Raw genomic sequence first — 18979 nt, forward strand, 5'->3', positions numbered from 1 at the left:
TTTGATGAGGTCCCATGGGTTTATTTTTGCTCTAATTTCTGTTGCTTTGGGAGACTGACCTGAGAAAATATTCATGATGTTGATGTCAGAGAGTGTTTTGCGCATGTTTTCTTCTAGGAGTTTGATGGTGTCCTGTCGTATATTTAAGTCTTTCAGCCATTTTTGAGTTTATTTTTGTGCATGGTGTGAGGGTATGTTAACATTTTTTTTTTGAAGAGCTGCACCCACGGCATATGGAAGTTCCCAGGCTAGGGGTCGAATCAGAGCTGCAGCTGCCAGCCACAGCCATTGTCACAGCAATGCCAGATTCAAGCCACATCCGCACCCTGCATCACAGCTCATGGCAACGCCAGATCCTTAACCCCCTGAGGGAAGCCAGGGACCGAACCCACATCTCCATGGATCCTATCACGTTCTTAACACACTGAGCCACAATGGGAACTCTGGTTGTGATTAACATTTGAATCAATAGACTGAGGGAGGAGTTCCTGTCCTGGTGCAGCAGAAAGGAATCTGACTAACCCTGAGGATGTGGGTTCGATCCCTGGCCTTGTGCAGTGGGTTAAAGATCTGGGATTGCCATGAGCTGTGGTGCAGGTCACAGATGAGGCTCGAATCCCAAGTTGCTCTGGCTGTGGCGTAGGCCAGAGGCTGCAGTTCCTATTCGACCCCTAGCCTGGGAACCTCCATATGCTGTGAGTATGGCCCTAAAAAGCAATAAATAAATGAATAAATAAATAAATAAATAAAAAGACTGAGGGAAGCAGATTGCCTGCCCCAGTGTGGGTGGGCCTTATCTAATCAGCTGAAGGCCTGGATAGACCAAAAGGGTGACAAATGAGCGAAGGAACACCTCCTGCCCGGCAGCTGAGCTGGGACAGCAACCTTTTCCTGCCTTCGTAATTGAACTGAAACTTGGGCCCCGGGGTCTGGAGTCACCAGCCCTCACACTGAAACTGCACTGGGTCTCCAGATTGTCGGCTGCTGCTAATCACGAGTCTCTTCCTTTCTCTCTAGACTTCCTCTTGGTTCTGATTCCCTGGGGAGCCCTGACTCATACAGGACCTCAAGGAAGATGCGTCAATGGTGAGTGTCAGGCTGAATGACTAGGAAAACATCAGCATATAGAACAGAAATAAGGAAATCCGATCAAGGAAGTGGCTGGTTTGGGGAATTGTTTTTCATTCAGAAATACTTATTTAGTATGTTCCCTGTGCCAGATAAAGCACCAGTGGTCGGCGATCAAAAGATCCACCAGGGAGTTTCCTGGTGGCTCAGTGGGTTAAGGATCTGGCATTGTCACTACCAAAGGTCAGGTCATTGCTGTGGTGCAGCTTTGATCCTTGGCCTGGAAACTTTCACATTCCTCTGAAGCAGTTCAAATAATAAATAAATAGATAAATAGTCCGTCAGTTGCCTAAACTAGAGGCCAGATCCATCCCTGCCTCTGTCTTCAGCCACAGTCTCAGTGTGGAATTAAGCAAAAGGTCTGTAATTTTACCTTCCTGAATTGCTCTCCACTGTACTTCCTTGGCAGACAGCAGGGCTGTCATTAGAATCGTCATCCTTCCCACCCTTTTAGATCCACAACAGTTAGTAAGCATTTCACTTAGGGTTCAGGAGGCTCATGGACATATTTGAGGCGTTTGAAATTTACTCTGTGTGAAATTAAGAAATATAAGAATTCCCACTGTGGCTCAGTGGGTTAAGAACCTAACTAGTGTCTGTGAGGATGTGAGCTCAAACCCTGGCCTCCCTCAGTGGGTTAAGGATCTGATGTTCCCATCAGCTGTGGCATAAGTCACAGATGAGGCTTGGATCTAGTGTTGCTCTGGCTGTGGCTGTGGTGTAGCAGCTGCAGCTACAGTTCTGATTCGACCCCTGGCCTGGGAACTTCGCAGCTGTAAAAAGAAAAAAAAAAAAAAAGATTTAGGGTAGACTCCATTTTCTCTAGGAGGCCTTCTCTGATCCACGCCCCCCCCCCCCCGCTGCCCCTCATCCACATCCCCTTCTAAGGGTATCTTATGCCCCCTGCGTCCTGTGCCGAAGCCCTTATCATGCTGCACAGTAATTACCTGCTGCTTGTCTCTGTGCCCCACCAGGCTCTAGCCTCCCCAAGACAATGGACCTTGTGTCTCTTGTTATCACTGTCGTCCTAGCACTAGCCCCAGTGTATGACCCATTGTGGGTGATCAGCAAATGTCTGAATGAATGAATGATTGAATGAGTCCATCAATGAGACAGTCTCTGCCCCCAAAAACCTCACAGTTTAGATTTCTGCTTTAGATGGGCTGGATTGTGAAGCGATTACTCCCAGATCAAGAAGGCAGAATTGATAGTCACCTGTCCTAATATGACAAGTTAGTCCCTCATTAACCCCAAGAGTTGCCTTTATCTGGAGCCAACCGTGGTGTTCTGTGCTTGCCGGTGTGGGCGACGGCAGCCAAGCAGTGGGAAGGAAGGTTCTGTGGTTCTTCCTCGCCATCTGTACACGGCCTCTGCAGAAGAGTCTAGTTTTCTGTAACGTGCCTTAGATGCTGGATGCCCCAGTTCCCCTCCTGGAAATTTACTCTAACAATATGGGTTTTTTTTTTTTTTCTTTTTATAGCCACACTTGCTGCATGTGGGGGTTCCCAGGCTAGGGGTGGAATCAGAGCTGCAGCTGCCGGCCTACACACAGCCACAGCAACACTGGATCGGAGCCGTGTCTGCAACCTACACCACAGCCACGGCAACTTTGGCTCCTTAAGCCCCTGAGCAAGGCCAGGGTTTGAACCTGCATCCTCATGGATACTAGTTGTGTTCTTTACGGCTGAGCCACAACAGGAACGGCTGGGCCAGGAGCAAAAGGACTTGTGTCAGGCAAACGTGATAACCACTGCACTATGGAAACTGGGCCAAGGACTTGTGGAGAAGGAGATTTTCGGCAGCATGTCTGTGACAGTAGAGGACTGGGACCAGCCTCTGGATCTGCTGGGAGGGGATCAGTTAAACCAACCATGATTCAGCTGCCACGGGTTGCTCTGCCGCCCTGAAAAAGAATGAGGTGGGAGGGCCCTTTGTGGCTCAGTGGGTTAAGGATCCAACATTGTCTCTGTGAGGATGTGGCCTCTCTCCGTGGGTTAAGAATTCGGCGTTGGCATGAGCTGTGGTGTAGGTTGCAGATGCAGCTCGGATCCGGTGTTGCTGTGGCTCTGGTGTAGGCCAGAGGCTGCAGCTCTGATTCAACCCCCTAGCCTGTGAACCTCCATATGCTGCAGGTGTGGCCCTAAAAAGACAAAAAAAAGGAAAAAATGGCTAGGTGCACACGGATGCCTGGCTCTCGGTCCCTCTCTGTGGCTGGGACAAGCTGGGCCTAGTTTGGGTTTGGGGCTTTTAGGCATACAAATGAAACACCTGCTTCCCATCTGCAGATGGGGTGCCGGGGGGCGGTGGGGGGGGGTGTCGTTCAAGGGCTCCTGCAGGACGGGAGGCTGGAGAGGGGGTTCCTCACGCAGGGACAGAAATGAAACATGTCCAATGGAGCCCCGGGGGGCTTTGCTGAAGAAGAGGGAGGCAGATTATGTGCTCAGCGCAGCCCTGATGTGAAGGCCAGGCTGATAATCCAGTGCTTTTATGCCCGCAGTGTGTCGCGGGCCACTTCCAGCCGCAGAAGAAAGCCTGACCTTTGGAGAGACGATAAAAAGAGCCAAATTCGTTCCTTTCCTCACAATGGGCCTTTAACAAAGGAAGGAAGTGAGGCGCTTCTGTTACCATGAAAGGTGCATAAAAGCAGCCTGGCATTTTGTCAGGCTGACGCCAGAGCGCTGAGCCACAGAGGAGATGCTGGCGTGCCCAGGCAAGGGTCCGCCAGCGAGGGGCGTCCTCTCACGTCCCGGAGACGGTTTGGGAAGGCCGTTCCAGAGATGATTGGTGATGCTGCCTCTCGAGGGCTTAGAAATCATGGAGGTCCCAGGGTGTCTCATGTGGCTCAGCGGCTTAAGAAGCTGACCTAGTGTCCCTGAGGATGGGGGGTTGATCCCTGACCTCGATCCCTGGGATAAGGATCTGGCATTGCCGCAAGCTGTGGCACGGGTCGCAGATGTGGCTCAGATCTGGCGTTGCCGAGGCTGTGGTGTGGGCCAGCAGCTGCAGCTCCGATTCAACCCCTGGCCCAGGAACTTCCGTGTGCCGCAGATGTGGCCATCAATAGAAAAAATAAAATAAAATCAAGGACTTAGAAATCACATCTACATCTGTGATGGGTTCACACAGGTCGGACAAAAAGAGTCAGATCCTCCAGCGAGAACGTTCCAAGTTGCAAGTGACCAAACGCTCCCAAAGGATGAGAGTTGCTGCAGGTTTCAGAGAAAGTGAGCCACACGCTCAATCTGCATCCTTTCGGTGTGGAGAGGCAATCGGGCAGGTTCCAGTGTCAGCAGGGATCGTGACCCCCACATGTTGCCAAAGATACCCTTGAAATAGGTTTTTAAATTCCTAGAGTGGGAGTTCCCGTCATGGCTCAGTGCTTACGAACCCGACCAGTGTCCATGAAGACGTGGGTTCCATCCCTGGCCTCAATCAATGGGTTGGGGATCCATCATTGCTGTGGCTGTGGCCTAGGCCGACAGCTACAGCTCTGATTCGACCCCTAGCCTGGGAACGTCCATCTGTGGCCCTAAAAAGCCAAAAAAAAAAAAAAAAAATCCTGGACTATACAGCATTGTACTGTCTCCACGCACCCAGCTTATTTTTTTTGCCAAGGCTGGCCTCAGAGCAGCCCACAAGATAGTAATAACTTCTTATATACATATATATATATACATATTTTTTTTTTCCTGCTGCTCCTGTAACACTCGAAAGTTCCCAGGACAGGGATGGAACCCGTGCCACAGCAGTGACCCAAGCCATAGCAGGTGACAATGCTGGATCCTTAACCACTAGACCAGCAGGGAATTCTGTCTTCTTGAATCTTGGTGCAGGCTTTTCTTCTCCCCAGCCCTTCAGATTTCACAGGCTTATATAATGAATTCAGCAAATATTTATTCAGGGAGTGACTCTTGTGCCAGGTGTTGGGACGATAACGGGGCCAAAGAATACAAGAGCCCCGCCCACATCTGAGTGGCCCAGCATCACGAACTTAAAGACAGAAACCATGCTCCCATGATTGTCATTACTATCAAATTTCTTCTTAGAAGAAAATGGTTATTTTAACATGCGACAGTGTGAAAGCGTGTATATCTCTTTTTTCCAAGTTCCGTTTTTGGTTGTCTTTTTTCCTGCCCCAAGGCATGTGGAGTTCCCAGGCCAGGGATCAGAACTGAGCCACAGTGGCAACCTATGCCGAACCTGCAGAAATGCTGGATCCTTAACCCACTGTGTCCTAGCACTGCAGAGACCGCACCCATCCCGTTGTTCCACAGCAGGAATTCCGAAAGGGTATATTCTTCTTTTTCTTCTTCTTTTTCTCTTTTAGGGCCACACCCGAGACATATGGAGGTTCCCAGGCTAGGGGTTGAATTGGAGCTGCAGTGGCTGGCCTACACCACAGCCACAGCAACACAGGATCCAAGCCGTGTCTTCGACCTACACCACAGCTCACAGTAACACCGGATCCTTAACCCACCGAGCAAGGCCAAATATTGAACCCACATCCTCATGGATATTAGTCGGATTCATTTCTGCCGTGCCACAACAGAAACTCCTGGAAGGGTGTATTCTTAAAAGACAGACTTTTTAAATGACTCTAATAGAATTATATCATATGCAAATTTAATTTCTGGGGATTCAGCTCTTTCAACCAAAAGAATCAATTGGTCTAAGAAATGGAAAATTTTATTCAAGCCAAACTGAGGGTTATAACCCAGGAACAGCACCCCAGAAGGCTCCAAGAACTGTCTTGCTGGTTAGAGGTCAAAGCGGAGTTATATAAGCGTTTGGGACAGAGGGCTGTACTTTCAGTGATGAATTGTAGACACAGGTTCCACCATCTAGCAGTACTCAAATAGTAGGTCTTGGGTCATATGGCTGCTTACAAGACTAAGGAGGAATATTACCTCCTAGGGACTTGTCTGGGTGGTGCTGGAAGAATGCTGCTGTATACAGTCGAGCAGGTATTTCTGCCCATGGGGCGGTCCAGTCAAAGCATGATGCAGCTACACAATGCATGGGAGAAGGGAGACAGAAGGCCAAAGGGCAGGGAACATTTTTTTTCTTTTTTGCTCACACCTGTGGCACATGGAAGTTCCTGGACCAGGGATCAAATCTGAGCCAAAGATTGGACCTGAACCACAGCCGCAGCAACACCGGATCCTTAACCCATTGCACCACAGTGGGGACTCTGAAAATTTTTGATGTTGACATTTTTCTTGTTTTGCCATAAAATATGAATTTCAGGAGTTCCTGTTGTGTCTCAGCCGTAAGGAACCCGACTAGAATCCATAAGGATGCAGGTTCTATCCCTGGCCTCACTCAGTGGGTCAAGGAGCCAGTGTTGCCATGAGCTATGGTGTAGGTTGCAGACGGGGCTCAATCCCATGTTGCTGTGGCTGTGGCACAGGCCGGTAGCTGCAGCTCCAATTCGACCCCTAGCCCAGGGACTTCCATATGCCCTGGGTGTGGCTCTAAAAAGCAAAAAAAAAAAAAAAAAAAAAAAAAAAAAAAAAAAGAAAGAAAGAAAAGAAAGAAAAGAAAAGAAAAATATTATTTCACAACTACACAAACAAAAATGCTTTGAGGTATGGGAGAGAGTGCTTGAAATAGCGTGGACGATCTCACATATCGCTTTACTGGAAGCTGGATTCTTAAAGATATATATTATTCCCATAGCTTGGCCCATGACTGCAAACCAACTCCAGCAGGTGCTCGACTGCTGAAACTTTAGTTTTAGCATTGGAAAAAATCTGATTGTAATGACTAGTAGGAGACAGAATCTCAGTTTCTAAAAGAGCAGCTTCCTAACAGATGTTCAAATATATTTTTTTCTCTTAACGTTACATTAAAAATATTTTTCAGGAGTTCCCGTTGTGGCTCAGCAAAAAACGAATCCGACTAGCATCCATGAGGACGCAGGTTCAATCCCTGGTCCCTCTCAGTGGGTTAAGGATCCAGCATTGCTGTGAGCTATGTTGTAGGTCACAGACACAGCTCGGATCTGATATTGCTGTGGCTGTGGTGTAGGCCAGCGGGCTACAGCCCTGATTCGCTCCCTAGCCTGGGGACCTCCATATGCCGTGGATGCGGCCCAAAAAAGACAAAAATATGTATATGTATATGTATATTTTTCAAATATACCTAGAAATGGACAAATTGTACAGAAGACATACAGAGACACCTCTTAGATGCCACTGTTAATGTTTACCTTCACTGCTTTCTCCTATGTCTAACTGTTCACCCTTACCCCTCTCCGCCCAGTCCATCTTATTTTTTTGATACATTTCACATGCAGTGGCTGAGGCCAGGACACACGGCCCCTCAACACTTCAGCATATCACTCACTAGAATCCAGTATGGGTTTATGATTTTTTTGAGGCAAGATTTAGATACAGTGAAATGCACAAGTTCAAAGTGGAGCATTCGATGAGTTTTGACAAATGTTTCATCTGAAACCCTCTGCTGATCTATCTAGGGTAATTTGAACTAGATCTGATTTTCTTCGGCGAGGGGTCGACTTTGAAATGTCCCCTGCCCTGTAAGACAAGACTCCACTGTGAATTGAGCTTTATGAAAATTTCCCTACGTTTGTCTTATTTGGCTTTGTTGCTCCAGACCCTGGAAAATATCATCAGATGCCCATTTGGAAAAAACTGACTGAGGCAATTTGTGGTTAAAAATATCAGCACAGGAGTTCCCGTCGTGGCGCAGTGGTTAACGAATCCGACTAGCAACCATGAGGTTGCGGGTTCGGTCCCTGCCCTTGCTCAGTGGGTTAACGATCCGGCGTTGCCGTGAGCTGTGGTGTAGGTTGCAGACGCGGCTCGGATCCTGTGTTGCTGTGGCTCTGGCGTAGGCTGGTGGCTACAGCTCCGATTCGACCCCTAGCCTGGGAACCTCCATGTGCCGCGGGAGCGGCCCAAGAAATAGCAACAATAACAACAACAACAACAACAACAACAAAAAAGACAAAAAGACAAAAAAAATATATATATATCAGCACAAGGGAGTTCCCTGGTGGTCTAGTGGTTAGGATTCTGTGCTTTCACTGCGGTGGCCTGGGTTTCATCCCTGGTCTGGGAACTGAGATCCTACATCAAGCTGCTGCATATTGGGGCCCCCCAAAAATCAGGAAGTGTGGGTTTGAGTCCCAGCTCTGCCACTTTCAGGCTCTGTGACCTCAGGCTAAGTAAGTATCCTGCCTACCAACCTCAGTTTCCCCATCTACAGAGTAGACAGAGATGGTATCTCCCTCATAAGGTGGTTCTGCACGGTGAGGGCTGAATGGGCTGAGTCATGCAAAGTGCCTCGTTAGAACCTTGCCTGCCAAGGGGTGAGCACTCGGGACAAGCGGACCTTCCTCCCCAGGCTGATGGCGGGAGGCAGGGACCAGGGGCCTGCATCTGACACATTAACTTTGTAAACAGTGCCTTTGAACTCAGGGCTTTTATGTTCCACTCCGTTCCAAGTCTCTTTGGCCCGGCCAGCCCTCCAGCCCAAAAGTGTGATGATGGTCAAAATTGTCACCATGACATCACCAGACAGTGTCAGTGGGATGTCTGTGTCTATAAAATGACTCGAACTAGAGGAACTGGAGTGGGTGGGGAATCGGGTTCTTGCTCTCTAATTGTGTTGGATTTATAGTGTAAATCCCACGGCCTTGAATTTGTGTGTGTGTGTGTGTGTGTGTGTCTTTTTAGGGCTGCACCCGAAGCATATGCAAGTTCCCAGGCTAGAGATCGAATCGGAGCTACAGCTGCTGGCCACAGCCATAGCCACAAGCCACGCCAGAGCCAAGCTGTGTCTGTGACCTACCCCACAGCTCATGGCAACACCAGATCCTTAACCCACTGAACGAGGTCAGGGATCAAACCTGAGTCTTCATGGATTCTAGTCGGGTTTGTTAGCGCTGAGCCAAGAAGGGAACTCCACCCTTGGCCTTGAATTTAACAGTGCACCACTTTACCGGCACCAAATTGCATTACAGACTCATTAGCTCTCTCCTGGCCCTTGAAGCTTCCCTTTGATGGATGTTGGTTTCATTATTCATGACTCTTGTACAAACAGTGGCTTCAAAAAGGGAGATCGGGGAAGGACACTTTCTAGTGAAAAGCTTTTCATCAGTAAGGGGCTACTTTGCTGGACTTCTCAAATAAGATTCACTCCTTTCATTCAGTCATTTAACAATTAGTGATTGAGAAGGTGCTGGGCAGATGTAGGACGTGCTGACAAAATAACTTGTGATGTATTTATAATATGTATATTCTAAATATACAGCACTTATATAGAGAGCAGACTTGTGGTTGCCAAGGGGGAGAGAGGAGGGAGTGGGATGGACGGGGAGTTTGGGATTGGCAGATGCAAACTATTCCATTTAGAATGGATAAGCAATGAGGTCCTACAGCACAGGAAACTATATCCAATCTCTCGGGATAGACCATGATGGAAGATAATATTTTTATTTTGTTTATTTATTTATTTATTTATTTTGGTCTTTTTGCCATTTCTTGGGCCGCTCCCTCAGCATACGGAGGTTCCCAGGCTAGGGGTCTAATTGGAGCTGTAGCCACAGGCCTGCTCCAGAGCCACAGCAACGGGGGATCGGAGCCGAGTCTGCAACCTACACCACAGCTCACGGCAATGCCAGATCCTTAACCCACTGAGCAAGGCCAGGGATCGAATCCGAAACCTCATGGTTCCTAGTCGGATTCGTTAACCACTGAGCCACGACGGGAACTCCAAGATAATATTTTTAAAAAGAATGTGTATATATGTATGACTGGGTCACTGTGCCGTACAGCATAAATTGGCACAAAACTGTAAATCAACTATACTTAATTAAAAAAATAGTTAATTAAAAAAAGTTCACTGGTTCCAAAGCAAAGGCCATTATTTATATTGGATATTGAAGTGTGGGAAACTCATTATTATTAAACTCTCAAATGCATTAAGATTAAAAAATTAGAACATGATGGATGATAATATGAGAAAAAGAATGTATATATACACGTATGGCTGGGTCACTTTGCTGTGCAGCAGACACTGACACAACATTGTAAATCAATAATAATTGAAAAAGAAAAAATTAATTTAAAAATTTTTAAAAATGGAGTTCCTGTTGTGGCTCAGTGGAAACGAATTTGACTAGTATCTATGAGATAACGGGTTCGATCCCTGGCCTCACTCAGTGAGTCAAAGATCCCCTGTTGCTGTGAGCTGTGGTGTATGTCAAAGACACAGCTCAGATCTGGTGTTGCTGTGGCTGTGGTGTAGGCTGGCAGCTGCAGCTCCGATTCAGCCCCTAGCCTGGGAACTTCCAGATGCCATGGGTGGGAGTGTAAAAAGCAAAAATAAATAAATTAATTAATTAAAAATAAATATATAGCATTTAATTAGTAATCACACAAATAATGAATCACAGTTAGGCTAGAACTGACCCAACAGCAGCCCATAGAGCAGGTACTAGGGCAAAGGCTGATGATTGTCTCTTAATATTTATTCTTGTTCTTGTCCATATAATAAGACACTGATTCTTAGCAGGATGCATGCAATCTAGGATGAAAAGGGCATTCCCCAGCCTTCTCTGCTCTTACCTGTGGCCATGCACAATTCTGTGACTGATTTCCATGTGTGAAGGGGGGTTTCCCACACCTCCAAGCAATTTTCGGACCAGTTGTGTGTCCTGCAATTCAATTCGATTTTGACACCATCTGGAATTCCCATTGTGGCTCAGTGGTTAACGAATCCGACTAGTATCCTTGAGGATGTGTGTTCGAGCCCTGGCCTCACTCAGTGGGTTAAGGAGCCAATGTTGCTGTGGCTGTGGTGTAGGTCTCAGACTCGGCTTGGATCCTGCATTGCTGTGGCTGTAGCGTAGGCTGGTGGCTGCAGCTCCCATTTGACCGCTAGCCTAGGAACCTCCATATGCCACGGCTCTAAAATGACAAAAAAAAAAAAAAAAAAAAAAAATTCTGACACAATCTGCCTGGAGGTAAAAGTCAGGGACCACAGGCTAAGGGCTCAGTTTCCCCTCCCTGCCTCCCCATTCAGGTGTCAGTTGCAAGTTCAGGTTGTCGCCTGTGCTCTGACCCACTGACTGCAGACTGGAGGTTCCAACAACCCCATCCCCACTGTGGGGTCAACGAATTTGCTGGAGCGGCTCAGAGAACTCAGAGAAACATTTGGCCCACTAGAATCGGTTTACCAAAGGAGAAAGCTCAGGGACAGCCAGATGGGAGGGCTGCACAGAGCAAGGTGTGTGGGATGGAGCAGGGGCTTCGGGGCCCGTTCTGAGCACACCACGCCCTCCGCGAATCCATGTTTTCACAACTGGAAATTCTCCGAACCCCCATCCTCATTACAGAGACACAGTTGATGAAATCATGAGCCATTGCTGATGGGCCTCAATCTCCAGCCCCTCTCCCCTAACTGGAGGTTGGGGGGGCGGGGACTGAACCTTCAAACCCTCTAGTCCTGAGGCGGATTCCCCTGGCAACCAGCCCCACACTCAAGTGCTACCAGAAATCATCTCGACAACAAAGTAAGATACCTCTGGAGTTCCCTGGTGGCCTAGCAGGTTAAGGATCTGGCATTGTCACTGCTGTGGCAAGGGTTTGGTCCATGGCCTGGGGAAATTCCACATGCCATGGGCACGGCCAAAACCAGAACTAAACAAGATACCTTTGCTGCCTCCATCACTTATGAAATTCCAAGGATTTTAGGAGATCTGTGCCAGGAACAGGGAGGAAGACCAAAAATATATATATATATAGTTATAAGTCACAGTATCACACCATGTGACTGTTCTGGCCAATGTAATGTGCAGAAGTGCAATGGACGAGTTTATGTCTTGCTCTTCTCTCTCTCTCTCTCTTTTTTTGTCTTTTGTCTTTTTAGGGCCACACCCACCCACGGCATATGGAAGTTCTTGAGCTAGAGGTTGAATTAGCGCTTCAGTGGCAGGCCTATCTATACCATAGCCATGGCAACACTGGATGGAAAAAGACGTATTCATATGATCGCAGAGCCCAATGGGTTGGTTTTTTTTTTTTCTTTTTTTTTTTCTTTTTAGAGGTTCCCAGGCTAGGGGTCGAATCAGAGTTGCAGCTACCAGCCTACCCCATAGCCACAGCAACTCGGGATCCAAGCCACATCTTTGACCTACACCACAGCTCACAGCAACGCCGGATCCTTAACCCACTGAGCAAGGCCAGGGATCAAACCTGCATCCTCGTGAATACTAGTCCACCTGGTTACCAATGAGCCACAGTGGGAACTTCCCCAGTGGGGATGATCATCAGCCTCCACAGGAAACTGAGGCAGCTGCTCATCAAACAGACAGGGAGCTTAGAGTGTCATTGGGGCACTGGCAGCCGTGGTGCTCCAGCCTCAGCTCTGACCCCCACCACCGTCCTGGGGTCAGCTGCTTGCTCTTCTGGTTTCTTCCTCTCCTCCCCTGACCTGCCATGGTCTCTGTCTCCTCCAGGCATACTTATGGCTTCTGCTTAATTCTGAATTCTGCTTCCTCATGGCTCCTGTGTCCCCTTCAGACTCCCCAAGAGAGAAGACAGGCTTGGGTTGCTTGGTCACCATGCAGTGCTGGGTGGCACTGTCCGCAAAGCTGAATGTCAGGTCTCCTTGTTACTGGCTGCCCTGGTCCAGTCGCTTGAGAGTAAAAGCTTAGACACAAATGCATCTGCTTGACGTTGCTCTGACATTCATCATAGTGATGGACAGGTGCCTCCCTCTGAAGAGAGGGTAGGCCTGTTGGATAGTCTGAGTTGCTTGACCTGAGCTGTGTAATCCGCACAGCAGAACCCACAAGAATATTCTCAGGGAACAGCCACAGATCATGTATCACAAATACTTGGACAATCATGGGAAGGCTGCTGGAAAGTTCTCTGAGCCCAGTTTCCAGGAGAGATTCCTAAGCCACGCAGCAGAACGGGGGCACCAAGAAAGTGGCTGCCTGTATTCTCACTGCTGCCTGCGGAAGGCTTGCTGGAAGCCTGGAATGGCTGGCCAGCGAGGGCCACAGTGTCTGTTCACAAACTCCATACTTGGTGACAACACCCGGCGTCCTGTTCCCCACCTGTCACATGTCCCTGGAGCATTTGCATATTTTGTTTCCACTACCTGCAATGGCCTTCCTGAATTTCTGCTGGTCAAAGTCTCCTGCCTCCCTCCTTCCCACCTTTCCTTCCTTCCTTCCTTCCTGGTTGAAAGGTTCCCATTGTGGTGCAGCAGAAATGAATCCGACTAGGATCCATGAGGACGTGGGTTCGATCCCTGGCCTTGCTCAGTGGGTCAGGGATCCGGTGTTGCCGTGCACTGTGGTGTAAGTCACATGTGGCTGTGGCTGTGGCTGTGGCGTAGGCCGGCAGCTGTAGCTGCAATTCAACCACTAGCCGTGGAACCTTCATATGCCGCAGGTGCACCACTCCCCCCCGCTAAAAAAAGAAACCAACAGGCAAAATAACTGGTTGAGAGTTTGCTTTGACAGTTTGGTTTCCAGTGGTTCACAGTTTGGTTTCGTTTCTGCACTGACACAGGACTTCCCTCCCCCTCTTTTTTTTTTTGTTTTCAGGCCGTTCCGTGGGCTATGGAGTTCCCAGGCTGGGGATCAGATCTGAGCCTCAGCTGCAATCAAGTGGCAATGCCAGATTCTTTAACCCAAAGTGCAGGGCTGGAGATCGAACCTACATTTTGAGGCTACAGACATGCTGCTGATCCCCTTGTGCCACAGTCAGAACTCCTGGACTTTTATTTATTTATTTATTTATTTATTTATTTGCTTTTTAGGGCCGCACCCATGGAATATGGAAATTCCCAGGATAGGGGTAGAATTAGAACTCCAGCTGCCAGCCTACACCACAGCCATAGCAACATGGGATCTGAGCCGTGTCTGTACCTACACCACAGCTCATGGCATTGCCAGATCCTTAACCCACTGAGCGAGGCCAGGGATCAAACCCGCATCCACATGGATACCAGTTAGATTCATTTCCGCTGCACCACAATGGGAATTCCTGCAATAAATCTTTTTAATTTTGTTATTTACTTCTCATATTTCATTAGGTCGTTTTTAATGCCCCGCTTTTATTTTTCATGGTTTTTTTTTTTTATAGCGGCATTGCCTTATGACCCACTGGTTATGCAGTGAAAATGTTTGCAGCGGAAGTAACATGCATGCTATCAGACATACTGTCCCTTCCCACCCTTCAAAGCCTGACCAGATGTCCCCTCTTGGGAGCCTTCCCTGGGTCTCCCACGGGAAATGAGTCACTGCCTCGTTCCCTTTTCCCCCCACCAGCGTTACCGTTCTTCCTTCACGGCACACACCCCTAGGAAGTCGGAAATGTTGGGAGCGGTGTGTGTATATATTTGCTGAGCCATTTCTTAAAATCCAGGAATGACCTTTGTCAAATATTAAACATTAAAGGAGTTTTTTTTTTTTTTTTTTTTGGTCTTTTTAGGGCCGTACCCGTGGCAAATGGAGGTTCCCAGGCTAGGAGTCCACTGGGAGCTCCAGCTGCCAGCCTACACCACAGGCACAGCAGCACCAGATCCAAACCACGTGTGCAACCTACACCACAGTTCACGGCAACGCCGGATCCTTAACCCACTAAGTGAGGCCAGGGATCCAACCTGTGACCTCATGAATGCTAGTCAGGTTCATTTGTGCTGAGCCACAATGGGAACTTCTAAGAAAATTTTTGATGAAATAATTATCAAAAGTTGCTGCAATGGTGGCAGTTTTCCAAATGCACTCACACTATGTGGCAATTTCATTCTTTACGTGCAGAGCCCCCTCTTTCCCTCACAGCCCCCTCTGCCTGGCACATCATATGTCGGGCAGTCAATTCATGAAGAAATGAATTTGTTCTGGCTCTGACACATTCAGCAGATTTTTCTAAGTGCAAAGTTCTGAGGTCTGTACCTTGAACTCTCTGGAGGACAGGAGCTCTGGAAACTGACTACAGGCAGGAAAGACCGGAACAGTCACACAGTACCTCGTTCACTGCGGGTGGCTCCCTGAAAAGGTCTGCCCACATCCTCACCCCTGAAACCTGTGACAGTGACCTTAATTTGGGGGAAAAAAAAAAAGAGTCTTTGCAGATGGAATTAAGATGTCCAGATGAGATCACTGGTATTATCCAGAAGAGCCCTAAATGCAATGACAGGTGTCTTTCTAAGAGACCAAACGGAGAAGGTACAGACATAGGGGAGGTGGCTACGGGAAGAGGAAGGCAGGGATTAATGGGATGCAGCCACAGCCAAGGAAGACCCAGAGTCACCAGAGGCTGGAAGAGGCAAGGAGGGAAGTCTAAAGCCTTCAGTGGGGGCACAGCCCTGCTGCCCTCCAGAACCATCAGAGAAGAAACTTCTGGTTTTGTTTTGTTTTGCATTTTAGGGCAGCACCTGCAGCATATGAAGTTCCAAGGCTAGGGGTCTAATGGGAGCTGCATCTGCCGGCCTACACCACAGCCACAGCAATGTGGGATCTGAGCCATCCATGACTGCAGCCTACATCCCAGCTCACAGCAATGTCAGATTCCCCAACCCACCAAGCGAGGCTAGAGTTCGAATCCACATTCTCATGGATACTGTTTGAATTTTTTCCGTTGTGCCACAATGGTAACTCCAACTTCCGGTGTTTTAAGCCACCCAGATTGTGGTCTGTGCTTTGTTCTGGCTGCCTTTGGTCCAGAGCAGCAGCGCTGAGTGGTTCGAGCAGAGATTGTATGGCCCACAAGCCTAAAATATTGACTCTCTAGCCCTTTACAAAAAAGATGTGCCGACCCTGGAAGACAGCATGCCATCATCCCTACTAGGAAAACATCTGTCACTGTTACCCCCATTTCATAGACGGGGAGATTGAGGTAAAGCAGGGTTAAGAGACATGTCCAAATGTGGAGGCTGCTTAGTGTTTTAGGGGCCACAATAGCCCCTTCCCCTTCTTCCAGCACAGCACCCTGACTTTCACTGGGGGCCACCCCTCTCACAGTCCCCATGGTTTGGGCAGGGCTCGCCCCACTTTCTGGTTCCAGGGGTGGGTGCTCAACTGTATCCGTCAGCTGCAGATAACAAACACCATAGACTGGGCGGCTTTAACAACAGAAGTTTGCTTTCTCACAGTTCTGGGGGCAGGCAAGTCCAAGGTCAAGGGCCGGCAGGGTCAGGCTTCTGGTGAGGACTCTCCTCCTGGCTTTCAGATGGTCACCTCTTCTCTGTGTCCTCACAAGGCTTTTCCTTGGCACATGTGCTGCCCCCTCTCTCTCTCCCTCTTGGAAGGACACCAGTCTTATTGGAGCAGGGCCCCACCCTTATGACTTCATTAAACCTTAATTACTTCTGAAGATCCCTGTACCCAAACACAATTGGGGGTTAGGGCTTCAATGTATGAGTTTTGAGGGGACATATTTCAGTCCATAGCCCCACCCCAGGCCAGGCTAATTGGTGCATTCTCTTTCTTGGTCGCTTTTAGAGTGAGACCGAAGGTTATCCCTGGGCATGACATTTCCTGCAACTTTCAGGCAAGCAAAGCTCTCTTTTCCTCTGCATTGATGATAAAATGAGGCTAGAGCAGCCAGGAGCCTGGCAGAGGGTGCAGCCCATTTAGAAGAAAGAAGAGCTAAGAAGTGGACTGAGGGAGTTCCTGTTGTAGCGCAGCAGAAATGAATCCAACTAGTATCCATGAGAATGTGAGTTCAATCCCTGGCCTCCATCATTGGGTCAGGGATCTGGCATTGCTGTGAAAAGAAAGAGAGAAAGAGAGGAAGGAAGGAAGGAAGGAAGGAAGGAAGGAAGGAAGGAAGGAAGGAAGGAAGGAAGGAAGGAAGGAAGGAAGGAAAGAGATGTAGATCACAGATGTGGCTCGGATCCTGCATTGCTCTGGCCGTGGTATAGCCTGGCAGCTATAGCTCCAATTCAGCCCTTAGCTTGGGAACTTCCATATGCCAGGGGTGCAGCCTTAAAAGAAGAAAAAGAAATAAATAAAATAGAAATGGACTGAGTGTATCTGTGTATCTAGATCCAGCCATGCTGAAGTAGGATCTCCGTGGGTGTCTCGGTTACATGACACAATAAATGCTTTCTGTCACCTGCAACCCAAGAATGCAGATTAATAGACTCTGAGCTCACAGCTAGTAGCAGTGGTGATGAGGATCTACACTCAGGTCTGCTTAGCTCGGAGAGGCTTTCCTGGGCATAATCTTGGTTCTTAAGCCAGGAGTCATCCTTGGAGTACTGAATCTCAGAGGGTATTTAGGGTCTGACATTTTTCATGCATTGACTCTTGTCTCCTTAATTGCTGGTGGGAGCAAGGAAGGTGCAGCGACCGTAAATAAGTAAAGACAATTATTTAAATAAATCCAAATAGTTAGATAATTGCAGATAAATGCAGAGAGTACTCCCTGTTATGAAACAAAGCAAAGCTTCCTAGGAGTTCCCGCTGTGGTGCAGTGGGTTAAGGACGGGGCGTTGCTACAGCTGTGGTGTATGTGGGTCACAGATGCCTCTTGGATTTGATCCCTGGCCTGGGAACTTCCATATGCTTCGGGGGCAGCCAAAAATGAAACATAACAAAACAAAGTTTCCTAGATTGAGAAGGTCCTTGTGCAGGTCCTGCCTGACAAAGGACACTTCCCAGCAGCTGAGGAAGGGACTCCCTGGTCCCTGAGTCCTGCCTCCTGACATCTCTGGAGCCAGGTGCCTGTGAGCAAGGCACAGCTCTGCTGAAAGCTGTGTGACCTTGGGCAAAGGCTGAACATGCATGTGCCCCAGGTTCGCCACTTGGAAAATGGGGACAATAATAGGATCCCCTTCTTAGGATGAACTGAGTAGTGAGTGCCTATGTGCTACGTGATTAGTACAGTACTGGCACACAGTAGGACCTTTGTAAAGGCCGTAATTATTGCACCAAGGCTGGTTCACCCTCTTTGAGGTCTCAGACCAAGGGTCACCCTACAGACAGCCTCTAGCTGGTGGAGGTGGGCGACCTCCACCTTCTCACTTCTTCACACGGTTTTGTTTCTTTCAGAGCATTTTCTGCTGTGGGTCCCCTTCTCTTCCTTCCTTCCTTCCTTTATTTATTTATTTATTTTTGCTTTTTAAGGCTGCACCCGTGGCATATAGAAGTTCCCAGGCTAGGGGTCCCATCAGAGCTGCGGCTGCTGGCCTAGGCCAACGATCAGGGTAGCTGCTGAATCCTTAACCCACTGAGTGAAGGCAGGGATGGAATCCATGTTCCCATGGAGACTAGTCGGGTTCTTTACCTCTGAGCCACGACGGGAACTCCTGTCTTTTTCCCCCTTTTTAAAAAAGCCTCTAAGCTTTAAGAACGGCAGAAACTGCCTATTTTGCCAACTGCTATTTCCCGGGCACCTAATCTCCTAGTCTCAGTAGCTATTGGTTTGAATAAAAGACAGCAGCGCACTGGCAGGGGCTGTTCCCTTCCAAGGCCTGCCACGCCACCAACACCACGCCACCACGACTTGCTGGGGGCGGGAGGCAGGATGGAGGGAGGGGGAGTGGTTGGGGGGAAGGAGGTGGGGGGAGGCGGAGCCGGGGTTGGACAGTCTGGTTGTGCGCTCTTTTTTTCCCCTCCTTTCAACTTCCCGGTGTAACTTTGATTACAACTCCAGAAGCTCCCCTGACCAGGCCATCAGCCTCCAATGAGAGCCTGCCTACTTCGGCCTTAGGGTAGGCAGGAGAGGGGTGGCCCGCGGGAGGCTGGTTGGAAGCAAGTCCTGAAGTCGCTCCCGCCGCCCTCCCCGCCCTAAGTCCCTCCTCGCTTTAAGGCGGAGGCCGGGAGGGGGCCGACCCCGCCCGCCGGCTCGGCGCGCGG

The sequence above is a fragment of the Sus scrofa genome, chromosome 3 (genome assembly GCF_054392235.1).
Source record: "Sus scrofa isolate SSC_HxYL_T2T_F1_AM1 chromosome 3, Sscrofa_HxYL_maternal_Yorkshire_Landrace_v2.0, whole genome shotgun sequence".
Classification (NCBI taxonomy): domain Eukaryota; kingdom Metazoa; phylum Chordata; class Mammalia; order Artiodactyla; family Suidae; genus Sus; species Sus scrofa.